At 36.3% G+C, this 13,278-nt stretch overlaps 1 long non-coding RNA gene across 2 annotated transcripts in view; it reads left to right on the top strand.

Annotated features, from left to right (window-relative positions):
- The window catches only part of LOC114138824 (uncharacterized), a 45,738-nt gene that overhangs the window by 17,399 nt on the left and 15,061 nt on the right, over nucleotides 1-13,278 (top strand). The window lies entirely within an intron of this gene.

The raw sequence follows: 13,278 nt of genomic DNA on the forward strand, positions 1-13,278 counted from the left end.
CAGTATTTGCTTAACTGTCAAATAAGGCATGTTTTAATGACAGGATTTTTGTTTTTTGTTGCTTTTGATCCCTTTAATGTATTTCATCCCATCCACTTAACCCTCCTGTTATGTTGTGGGTCAAATTGACCCGATTTAAAGTTTAATTTTTTTTTTTTTAAATAGTTGGAAGTATTTGTTTTGGATGAAACTTTTTCTATTTGTCTTTATAGCTGCACTACATATATATACTATGCATATATATTGAAAATTTATTGATTTTACACATTTGCAACCCACCCTGCATCTACTTTTTACATAGATACTGTTCAGGTCAATTTGACTCGCCAGTCAAGTTGAACTGCAAAAAAAGATTCAAAAATGCCCAATTCTATATGTTTCCTTGCAGCTATGAACCACATTTCACCACACACACACTAACACACCCCTGCATGCGCACGCACACCCCCGCAAGCCCACTTTCTCACTATACTCTTTACTTCACTAGGAAACTGCGAGAAAGCAGGTGTTCATACAACTTTTGACAGGAACCTTTTCTGTTCCCGTGAGCAAACTCCACCCTCTCTGAGTGACACTCAGCAGAAGTGGAGGAAAACATAAATACTCCCTGCATCACTCATTTATCTTGATTTTAATCAGCAGGTCAATTTGACCCTGAACAGTATAAGTGTCTCAGGTTCAATTATAAAGATCACCCATTGAAAAAAAAATCTAAATGTAATATTAAAAAATTTACAAAAGATTAATTTCAAAGAAATTATTGTTTTTTTTGTCTAGGTTTTTTTTAGTGGACATAAAAAAAAAAATTTAAATTCCATTTTTTATGTCCAAATGAGTAGGTTGTCGTCATTGATCCTTAATTTCCGAGAAATAAAATTAAATAAAATCTCAGAATTCTGACTTTAAAGTCTGAGATTAAATTCAGAATTCTGACTGAGTTCTGAGATTAAAGTCAGAATTCTGACTTTAATCTCAGAACTCTTTTTATTTTTTTTTCGGTTTCCCTAATCCTCTTCCGTAGTTATCAGTAGTTGTTGTCGCTCTTTTGTTCTTCTGGGCAAAAACATTTACCAAAATTTGCCAAGCTGTATTACATATATTTAAATACTGTAACCTTATTGGCACACAGGTAGAGAAGAAGCGCGGAGACTGTTAGCCAATCAGGTTAGCCAGTTGATCATAAGTGATCAATGTGGTAGATTAGCTACCCCTACTATTAGCTAATTATTGAATCAGATTATGTCATCAATAAACATGTCTTTGATAAATGTTCCATCAGTGAAGTACCCCGTCATGCAAATGAAATATGTGTGTTTCAGAAGTTTTTGAGTGAAAATTCAAAGGAAAAGCGGAAAAATAAACATTTTTATAACATGGTTATATTTTTAACTTACCATAAGGTGAATAACCATTTTATGGTTATTTTTCAGATAGATAACTTTACCACCATAGAAAGGATATTGCTGTTGTACCATATCCAGAAAAAGAGAAATGGTACTGGAACATTTTAAGTTTAAACAGCTGTTAATTTAGTGTTTTGAATCAGTCTCACTTAATAAGGATAAAACCCACACACAATCTGTTTTCCTATGATTTTTCTTATAATGGGTAAGGTATAATACTTCAAGTGCTAACTGGATTTTTAGTAATATTCTTACATCTTTAATTAAGATAAAATTTGAAGTTGTGGATTGTTTATATTCCTCACGGAGCTCTGCAGTACGCCATCTGCCCTGGGGATATTTATGTTTACCATTTCTCTGAGAAAACATTTTCCAGTGTACTTTGCTTTAGGACCAATAGCATTTCAGTTTACCCATATGGATAAGCCTCATTTCTATTTAGCCTTTCAGCTGGCAAGCTTGGATAAATGGAAAGAAAAGCCTGTGGGAACTATGGATCCAAACAAGACAGAGAATGCTGCAACACATGCCGTGTCGGAACTGATAAGTTTGGGTATTTATTTTCCTCCCTTTTGCAGTTTCTTGGTATTCTCATAGTCTGCGAAATGCTGACAGGCCAATTCATTTTTTCTAGATTTTGAGCCAAAGTAAGGTTGTATTCCTCAACCAACATCAGATGACCACAGGTAACATTATTTTGATGGAGAGGGTTGGAGCCTCAGCTGCTCTTCCTGCCACTTGGAAGCTACATAGAAACAGACTGTATTTTTATTTATTTTTTAATCATTTTTATGCTGTTTTGTGCACAAGACAGCTGGCACTGAGGTTACTGACAGTTGTTTATTTTCTCCCGAGAGTTAGCTGAGCCGTGAATTATGAATTATGAAGAAGTTAACAAAAGTTCTGGAAACATATTTATCAGCAGTTAGAATATACATAAATGCATACACACCAAAATACAGTTAAGACCCAAATTTCTCATAGTCATGGCAGATTTAAGTTTGAAGTAATCGTCAATGTTTTGAGGGTGACAGTTAAGGGGTTACTTTTCTTGGGAGGAAATGGGGAGGAAACCTGTGCTTTCCAAAAACAAAACCTTAAAGGCTGGATAAAAGGTTGTCTGAGTAAAAAAGCTGAATTTCTAAGTAAAATGCCTTTGGATAAAATAATCTAAAATACACAAGAACGCAAAACCCATTTGACCTAAGCCTAATGCAGCATTTCAGGTAAAGAACTTTACACCAATATTTAACTACAACTTATCATTTCATAATATTTTGGAGTGACTTAATAAAAGAAATGAAAGAAACCCCTTTAAACATCTTACAGCTGAAACTAGGAAGTGGGGCAAATCATCCACAGACAGAAACTGATAGATAAGCTACAAGAAGCATGTCACAAAGCCACAGGGGGTAACAATAGCTAATTATAGGCAGAGTGTCATAACTTTTTCCTTAGCTACAAAAATTTTCTTTGTTGATACTGTTTGTTTATTACTGATTATTTGTTTTTGCTCTTAGTGTGGTATGAAATAAATTTATTTTTGGGATGTAAAAACTAGAAAAAACAGATTAGGTACAATAAAATTGCAGACTATATAATACCTCACTGCTTCGTGGTTAATTAAAGCTTAAGGGAAAGCTGATGGGATCTATGCTTTTCTTGAATGGGGAATTAACATGTTATGCAACGTCACCATTTAAAACTTCAGAGCTTGTGTGGGAGGCTGCACAAATAAAAGAGGGCAATAATAAGCTCCTGAGTCTTGATAATTGTAGACAATTTAACTATGAGTAGATGTGAGGGTGAATTGAGCTGGTGTTATCTACATGGGACCAGCCTGTGATAGCAACGCCGAGTCCCTGGGTCCTGGGAGACTAATAACAAAGTAGGATTACTGAGCGCTCACTCTGCTGGCACCAAGGACATTTGCCAATAACAACTTTATCTGCCTCTTCCATGCGCCTTGGGTTCTGGCATTTGTGACTGCTGGAAATTAAGAATTGCTTTGTTTTGTCTCCAAGCCAAGGATTGCTGACTGTGGTTGTAATCAAGAAAAAAATAAAGATTCTTTTTTTTACAAATTTCTTTTTTGATTTAACTTTGTCCAGTTTTGTTGCTTCCTTATCATCTTTGTCATGTTGCTATCAGCTAAACAATCGAGGAAATTGCCATTTTAAGCCAGCCACTTGAGGTTTCTCTGTGGATTCTCAAAATAATGCAGACCATATTCTCAGTAAAATCTTACTTACCAATGGTGTGTATGGAAGTGTTTCTTTGCCAAAACAAAACAAAAACACAATTCAACAACTGTCATTTTATGTTTGTCATAGCTATTCAAAACAGTTGCGCAGCCTCCTGTTCTAATCAGTCTAAAGTAGACTAATCACTTTTAATGTAGAAACATTAAATATTTGGTTTTTTTCTGTCTCAGCATTTTTTTAGCTTAAATTCATAGGGTGCCTCATGATGTGGTCTTTGGCACTGTATAAATCAGGGTATTTATGGATTTATTTTTTCTAGTACTGTGGCTTTGTTTTGTACAAAGTGTACAAAGATTTAGATGGTATGTCAGTGCTTAATTAGATTTGCTTACACCATATTAGACTTAAAAGCATCCAACAATAGTTATTGCTTATTGTAATGTTGTGGTGGTTTTCAAGTGCTTATCATACAAAATCATAGTTTATTAGTTTTGTTCTTTATGGATTAGCACAAACAGCTTGACGTTAGCTTGATAATCCACTCTTTTCCAAAAATATGTCCAAAAATTTAAATTAGTTCTTGTGAGTAAGGAAGAAGTGCAATATAAGCTGACCTGGCTGAAAAACCTCACCGGTGTCAGCAGGGTTGTTTAAATCTTGAATGATATGACTGAATATTTTGGCACTTCTATAAACAAAAGCTTTTATGGAACCTTTGCATATCACAACCAATCTTTACTTGTAGATGACCTTATCCAATCATCAAGGACCAAGAGGCAAGCTGCATCTTGGACATGTTGCAAGTCCATTGCAAAACAAATGGAAACAGACAATAATACACACAATTAAACATGACGTTTCAGAGCCACTGCTTACCTTGAACTGTATGACTGTATGAACTGTGAAAGAAGCTAGAGAGTCTATTAAAAAGCAACAGATGCTAAATGAAAACATGAGAAATTTGAGACGTGGATCAGCAAATTTCTAGCAGTAAGTGATCAGTACTATTTGCTGAACAACCTGTGATTGCAGACCTCAGCAAAAAATGCATCTGTATGTAAAAATTAAAACAGTGTCAATTATTAAAGGAACTTTATTATCATGATCCACCTTTACTTTCATTTCATATTATGCTTTTATATATTTTCCATTCATAGCTACACATACTGTACACTAATTACAAAAGACTGGTACTATTATATTTTCTTAACATCTTTAGTAAAAACATTAATGCACCCTTGTGCCATTGAGCTAAGACATGTTAAGAAAATGTCCCCACCCTCTCAAGATGAGCCAGATGCTCCAGTACACCATGGGGAACACCTGACATTAACACAGTATTCTTCAAGCCTGTGTTTAATATGTATGAATGAGCCCCTTTTTTTCTTTTGAACAAAGAGTTCCTCCTATAATATTCCTCACCACTTCAGTAGGTTTAGGATTAGGATTCAAACACCACCTGACCTACCATCTGGTAGCAAACAAAGTGTTTAAGCCAAGGAATGGTGCAGATATTTTCATTTAAAAATGGGTTTCAATGTGTTTAAACATATTCCTTCCAATTGATCTCTTCAGTACAAAATTTTATTTGTGGTACAAAAAATATGTATGAGAGTGATAAGTTCAGCAGTTCCATATTACTCACTTTCCCCAGAAGGCACAAGACTAATTTGCAGTTAAATCTATTTGACTTATACAGCTGCCATAATTGATTGTAAGGCTCAACGTAAGCTTAGCATGAGGTTAAGCTTTCCTGTCACTATCTGAATAAGTTATTTCAATCTAAGTGACAGAAACCGCCTTAAAGACGATAGGATCCTGCGCACATTTCACTGAAAGATGTGGAGTTCACTCTGTTGTGCATAAGCCTGTCTTTGTCTCACTCTGATCAGACCAGCTAGGGAGAATTTAAGCTTACTGTTATGTTTAGTATAAAACTGGAGGAGGAGAATCAGGGGGAGGTTTAAATTGCATAGCAAGGAGATGAATTAGTATTCGTACCCTTGAGTCTTTTCATATTTTGTCACATTATAATTACTAATTTAAAAATTTGTATTGGGGTATGTTTCAATTGGTTGACACACTACAATCAAAACTGTCCCATAATTAGCAAAACCTAACAGTCAAGGAACAAAACACCAGGCCAGACTAGATGAGATGCCTTGTTGTCTGAGACGATGTCTCTTCATTGTTCTGCTGAGGTCCACAATTGCTAAGGTTTAAACAGTTGCTAAGAAGAACAAGTTTAGATCATTTCCCAAGTACTCTGACCAAGTCAGAAAGTCCCACCTACTGACTGTACAGATGTGGCACATAGGAATTAATGACCAGAAAGACCAAATAGAAAGAGAGACTAAACAAGCCGTGACAGAGCAGCAAGATGGTTGCCATCGCTTGGACCAGTGGTTGAGCACCGTAGCAAGCAGCCACAGCAAGGCAGACCAGCAGCAAGGGCGACAACCAGGGATGAGCTAACCGGCTGAGAGACACAGGCAATAGGGACCGTAGAGGTGCGTTAATGAACAGCAGCATGAGGTGAAGCCTCTCTGAGATGAGAGCAGAATGGAAAAGGTGACCCTACAGATCGCAAACAGTGAGGCCCTGGAGCCATGTGGAGGTGCACCTGAGCCCAGGACCCAACGGTGCTGGACAATGTGGATCATTCCAGGCCAGGGATGAGGACAGGATGGAGAGAGTCTCAGGGGAGACACAGCTGGATCGATAGCTGAGGGTCGACTACTGAGGGACTTGCAAGAAAGAATAGCAGGACCATGCCCACTTTTATTGCTAAGACTCTGCATTTTAGAGACTTTTATTGCTGTGTGCCCTTCTAAGGATTTTAGTATTTTTCTCTTTTCTGTTCTGCCCGTGGAGTGTTAGGTCAAGGTTTTATGCTACCTTCTATATTTTTATCACTGAAGTTTATAATATCTTATTGTTATTATTGTAAAGTTTTTAATATTCCATTTGATTCTAACACATTGCTCACTACATTGCCTACCTAACCTGGGTTTTTAGTTAACTCCTTGTTCTGACTGTGTGGCTTTGCACTGCAAGTTTTAGCCTTCTTAGTTTTATTCCTGCTGTATTTATTTCCCCCCCAAAAATAATAGCCCCATCACTTGGTCTGCAGGCTTGCCGGCCATATTGCAGGGCATATTGGTAAATTTATTTTTACACTTTCTCTGTGTAAATGTTATGAGTATTTTATGATTAACAAAGGAGTGTTTAACTAAATTAAACAGAAGGAGACCATATGATGGATGTCTTGGATGTTTTGACAAGAAAATTGGGTTGTGGACAATTGTGGAGTTTTGACTGAAGTGTTCTCTTTTGCAAATAAACTGAGGTGTTCTGCTGTGCTAAGTGTTGTACTAATTTTATTGAAGTTTAATAAAAACCCAGCCCCTGTGATTATGCTTGAATAATTAAAAAAAAAATATTAGTATAACACAAAATTGAACAAAAATTACACATTGTGTTTAATTTTTGTTTAAAAATAAATTTGGATGTGGGTTTGTATTCAGACCGTTACGTCAATGTGCATCTTACATCGAAATTACAGTTGCAAGGGTTTTAGTGTATGTTTACACCAGCTGTGCACATTTAGACAGAAATACAGTATGTATCCATTCCACTTTGCAAAATTGCTCGAGCACAGGCAGATTAGATGGAGTCTAGTGTGTCAGTTTTGGAAGGTGGAGCCTGTCTAATGTGTTTTTGCAGCACCTAATGTTCAGAGATTGTCTCCCAGTTAGTTTCTTCCATCTTCCCATAAACTCTGACCGGTTTGCCTGTTTCTGCTAAAGAATTTCATCCTCACTGCATGATGCTTCTTCCAGTATGTTTCACAATGTAGACAGTGGTAAAAAAAAAAAAAACAAAGACCAAAAAGCTTTATTTTGGTCTTGTCTAACCAAGCCACCCTTTTTCATCTTTATGGTATTTTCTGCTTGGCTTGTGTCCAACTGATCTTGTCTGACCAGAGGATATTTTTCCATGTTTGCTCTTCTCCTATCTGTATTTTTGTAAAAAGAAATCCACAAACAGGGTTTCTTTCAGCAAGGACTTTGTTCTTTCCACTTCTCTATAGAGGTTTGATTTGTGGAGTGAACAATAATAGCAGAAATCTGGCCTTTAAAGACGATATATAATATGAAAGTTTGCACGTGCATCAAATTAATTGTGTCACTCGGCGAGTCTGGTGTCCTTTACAGTTCGGAGCACCATCCGTCAATGTAACCTTCCAGCTCGCTCAGACATTAGCAATTAAAAAGAGACAGCTTGTGGATTATCAGGGATGTAGAGTAAGCAAAAGGAGAATGTGGCTAAATGTCAGTAGTGAGAATGCAGTGAAGTGGAAAACATTGTACATGTGTTAAATGAAAATAAATGCATTACCTGAAAGAGATTTTGGTTGATACACCAAGATAAACACACATATGTTCAGATATTACTGATGCTCTCACTATTCAGAATAATGTAGTGACTGTTCCCACTGGGGTTATATCATACCCACAAGCATTATTTCATGCATTTCTGAGATGCCTTGAGACTAATGCAGGAAGTCTTTGACTTTTTTCAAAGCTTCTGCAGAGTTGATTTTCAGAGTTTTCTCTTCTTTCTGCTACATCTCCATTCTATTATATTTCCATTGACTAGTTTAAAAAAAACATAACATGAAAGCACAAAGATGCAGTACTTTTCATTGCGTTTGTTAGGAAAAATAGGAAATAATAATCTGAATTTCTTAAGAAATTTAAACGGGGCCTTCCAAAATGTTCCTGTTGGTTGGAACCCTGTGTTCTCATGCTAAAAATTAGCATAAATGCCAAAGTAAGCTACAATGTACTCAATAGAGTGTGGAGAGTCAAAAGCATGCTCAACAAGCATAAAGTTACTAACATGTTAAAGTAACATTTTACTTCAACATGTTGAGTAATATGTTAAAATTAGTGTATAAGTTCAAATGAGCCAAAATGCTAATGTTAGCCTAAATGCTGCCAGTGGCATTTGGGTTATTAACTAGCATGTTGTCTTACATTGACGTCCTCCATTCAGTGTGCTAAACATGGCTAATAAATAGCTAAAAAGCTTATTATAGGGAAAAGGCAACTGCTAATGTGGGCAGTAGCTACTGCTAATGTTTGTGCTAATGTTAATGCACTGCCTTCTGTTTTTTTTCTTTTGCAAAAGTAAAAATCAGATGTTTACTTTGTGGCACTTTGCTACCAGGAAACGCGCTCATCAATTATGCAGTTGGTGAAAAGTGAAAATGTTTTGGTTTTTTTTGTCACTGGTGGTAAAAATATTATAAAACAGACATTCAACACAAATGTAAAAATCTGGTTTATACTTTGTGGCAATTTGTTACCAGAAAAAAAATGCTCATCTCTCAACACCAAATTAATTATTGTTTATGAAACATAAGCTCTTTTGAAATACTTTTTATCTACTTAGACACAAGAAATTCACAGTTGGGAAATTTTACAAATGTAAAAATCAGATGTTTACTTCGAGGCATTTGGTTACCAGAAAACTCTTAGCTGATCTCTTAGCAATAGATTAACAACAAATATTGTTATTGTTCAAAAAAACATAAGATTTCTTCTGCTCTTTTGAAATGCTACTTATTTTATACTACTTAACAAGAATTGTGCAGTGGGTGAATTTTGGTAAAAGTGAAAGTAGTTTTTTTTTCATCGGTGGTAAATACATTATAATACAGACATTCAACACAAAAGTAAAAATCTGATTTATACATTGTGGCATTTAGTTACCAGAAAATGTGCGTTAGTTCATGCCTAAGCAAGGCATTTCAATGCTCTCCTATGCATTGCTATGGCAGGCCCCAATGAGTAAGAAACTAAAACAGAAAATTCCTCATGTTCTGAATGTAATGCGGAAACAAAGATTACTTGAATTAGCATCTTAAAAGCCCCCTTTTTAAACTATGAATGCCAGCATTTCTGTGGAAAACAATGGACTGGTAGGAACAATAGTTTCAGCACAGCAGCTACACATAAAACTATGTCAAGACCAGTAATTTTGCTCTTGTAATTGTATGCCGTCACGTTCAATTCAGATTACAACTCATGTGCAAAGATATTTTTATTGTAAAGAATAATTACTAGTGTTGCAATGTATACAGTAATTTGCACAGTGAACCCTGGCCATTAATTTCTGGTCACAATGTTCTCTAACTTGACAATACCCATTAGCTCAATGTGATAAAAAGGATAGATTTGTTGCAGTGTTCTTGTGTTCAGAGGTCACAGCAAGCTTTTAAAAAGATGACAGAGTAAATATGAAATGCAAGACATCAGAAGACAAATAAATATGCATGGCTAAAGGAGACAGTAATAATTGAAATCTTTTATTTTTGATTATGGATATTTAAAATTGATGGGGAAGCTTGTTGCCTATACATTCATTCATTTATAGAGCCTAACGCTGACCTTTACCCTAAACCTTTGCTACTACATGTCTAACCCTAAATGTAATCCAAAAGCAACACTTCTTCTTATGGGGCCCCAGAATGAGCAGTCAGTCCTCATAATGCAGTATGAATTAGGAACATGGCCCTTTCCCTGTATCAAACACAAGGCCACACACACACGCAATCACCCTCCCAAACGCGCACACATGCATACGGTGGTATAGAATATTAGAAATAGACATAAAAAAGTAGCCCACCAACATCAAATAAAAATAGTCTTAAAAATTCTTGCATGCCTGTGAGCTGTGCTGTGATGCAACACATTCTCTGGCTGTTGGAGATTGTGCTTCCTTCAAATGTTAATCACTGGGTAAAAATAATTAGCTGCTGGTCCAGTGTAACACCCCGTGTCAAATGAAAAGCAGGACTTTCCAGTGGAGAGTGATTGCACTTGAAAGTTTGGCAGATTATCACACATAAGCATAGCCTCAGAAAAAAATTTGCTGGTTGGGAAACTTGATATTTGCAACGCCATTCCCAGGGAGAGTTAGAAGATTTAGCCAAGAAAGTCGTGATAACTGTACTCAACATAGATGTTGTGGGGAATCTGCCTCTCAGTAGTTATTTAACTTAATAGTGAAAATTCACCGTATTAATTTTCTTACAAGAATAAAAAAGAGCCTTGGTAAAGTTTTACATATTAATACCTTTTCTTGAAATGCCATTAGAGCACAGGTGTCAAACTCCAGCCCTGGAGGGCCACTGCCCTGCAACTTTTAGATGTGACTTTACTGCACCACACCTGAATAGAATAATTAGGTCATTAGCAAGGCTCTGGAGAACTTAGCTACACAAGGAGGAGGTAATTAAGCCATTTCATTCCAGTATTTTGTACCTGTGGCACATCTAAAAACTGCAGGACACCGGCCCTTGAGGACTGGAGTTTGACACCCCTGCATTAGAGGATGAACAGCTATGCAAGCTATGACCACAAACTAAAAATAATAACACTGTTCTTATATAAGCCTGTTCTCCCCTGCGATGCAGATTGCACTTTAAACCCTTGAGATTTCACAGGTCTCCCGAGGCCTTGTTTGCTAAAATAATTGTCAAGACTGTGGATTGCTCTTTTTCCTGATAAAGAATTAGACTTTCAAGCAGCTATATCCATTAATACTGCCTCCCTGTATTGATTTTTGCTTTCTTCTTTGAGACTGTGTGCAAGATAAAGTATCTAAACCTGAAAAGCTAAATATCTTTTAGTCAGACTGCATAAAGTAATCATCTTTTAATTACCCTTGACTGATTACAGCAACATGAAACCCTTTACAGTACATACAAATTGTTCAGATGATAGGAGAGCAAAACAACACAGAGAAAGAATAACAGAAGACTGACTGATGCACCTTAACCTGGGTTCAAATTGATGTTTAGCTTAAACATTGATAAAAGAGGTTTGCACCTTCACAGAGTTAAGAGGAATTGCATGGGGCAGACAAAGAAAAGCAGACAGCAGTGCAAATGAATATACTAGACAAATACACAAACACACTCTGAAACCTACACAGCGACTCCAACAAGATAAAAAGCCTTCACTTAGAGAAGGACATATTGATTAGTATGTTTTTCTTGATGTACCTATTGTGAAGCAGAGCATGTAGTGCTATTGAGCAGTTGGACCAGGTGTCTTCCACCATGAATAGACTAAATAGTATCCAAGGTCTTCAGATTTTTTTATTTTTATTGAAATTATTACATACATTAAAATAGTTCATAAAAGTCACTAGTTTCTTTAAAATCAATGAAAAAATATACATTGAGCTGTGTTTTTTATGATCCATATCTCAGGGTGTGTACTGTCAACCAAATACATACATAGAAATCTGTTTACCCTTGCTTACTCTGCATGCTGTTCCTATGACTATTTTTGCAACACAATTATTAATGTGACAGCAGCGTTTACACATGTCAGCATAAATCACTGACATTTGCACGGCTCAGCTATAAATAGTGATGCGGGAGAGGGATTGTGGCTTTATCCTCTGACAGCTTTTCCATCGCTGTCACTGGCCGCTCTAGCTTTGTACAGTGCAATAGTAAATTGACGTAATGACATGGAAAGGCTACTTTTACTTAACATTTCTTCGATGGTTAGTTCGTTTTCTGTCTCATCTCCTGGTTTCCTGATCAGTGCATTGTATAAGTTAGTTTTACCTTATTTCTTTGAGAGGATGTAATAAAACATGACTAAATTTGCCATAAAATTAAATTCAATTTAAATGGTTAAAATATTGACCTATATTAATTGTTACCAATTGTTGAAAAAAGATACTAAATGGATTTACTATTAGATCTTTAATTATAGCTCAAATCCAGAATTGTGGGATTCCAATCTATGTATTATGTCTAAACTCAAAAATCTGCTACTGTGATAGTCACTGATAACCATTTATGATTATAAGGGATGGGCTACAAACACAGCAATACAAAGAGGACACCACATGAGAGATAGAGGGCAAGACACAAGAAACGGGGAGAGAGAGAGATATCTCGAGGGAACTATCTCCCCAGTTGTTGTTTTTTTTTTGTTTGTTTTTTTACGTTTTTGTTGCTCATCTCTGTCAGTGGATCCGCTCTGCTCACGGCAGACAGTGAGGTGAGTTCATCACTTCAGTCAATACATAGTTCCCACAAGTCTGAACAGGAACCGCCATCTTGGTAGGCAAGCGCCGGGCAAAGCATAGATGCACCATGGTATCTATGCTTTGTTGGCATCGAGACCAACAAAATGAAAGACATATTGACACATTGGACACACTGATCAACTGTGGGTTGACCAATGTGCAACCCACAGTTAAACACTGATGCTTTAAAAAATATATAGATATAAAAATATATATATCTTATTTACCAGAGTAAAAGTGATCGGAGCAGATTATTGATGTTTTCGACATCTCATCCTTTTGGTTGATGTTTCCAAGACAGACTTGCCGACATTCAGCACATAACTCCATCATTTGAGGTTCTTCGTATTTCCTGGTTTTTGGGATGTAGCAAAAGGTTTGCTTTGCCAAACTGTCTGCATGGTTGGAACATGAAATAACCATTGCAAGCTTTGTAAAAAAAAAAAAGAGATAGGGATAGTAAAGTTAACTTGATTTAAGAGGGTAGTTTTACTTAAACATTTAGTGTTATTCATTGTCAAGTAATATGACAGAGGGCTGGGTAAAAA

The sequence above is a fragment of the Xiphophorus couchianus genome, chromosome 23, assembly GCF_001444195.1.
Source record: "Xiphophorus couchianus chromosome 23, X_couchianus-1.0, whole genome shotgun sequence".
Taxonomy (NCBI): domain Eukaryota; kingdom Metazoa; phylum Chordata; class Actinopteri; order Cyprinodontiformes; family Poeciliidae; genus Xiphophorus; species Xiphophorus couchianus.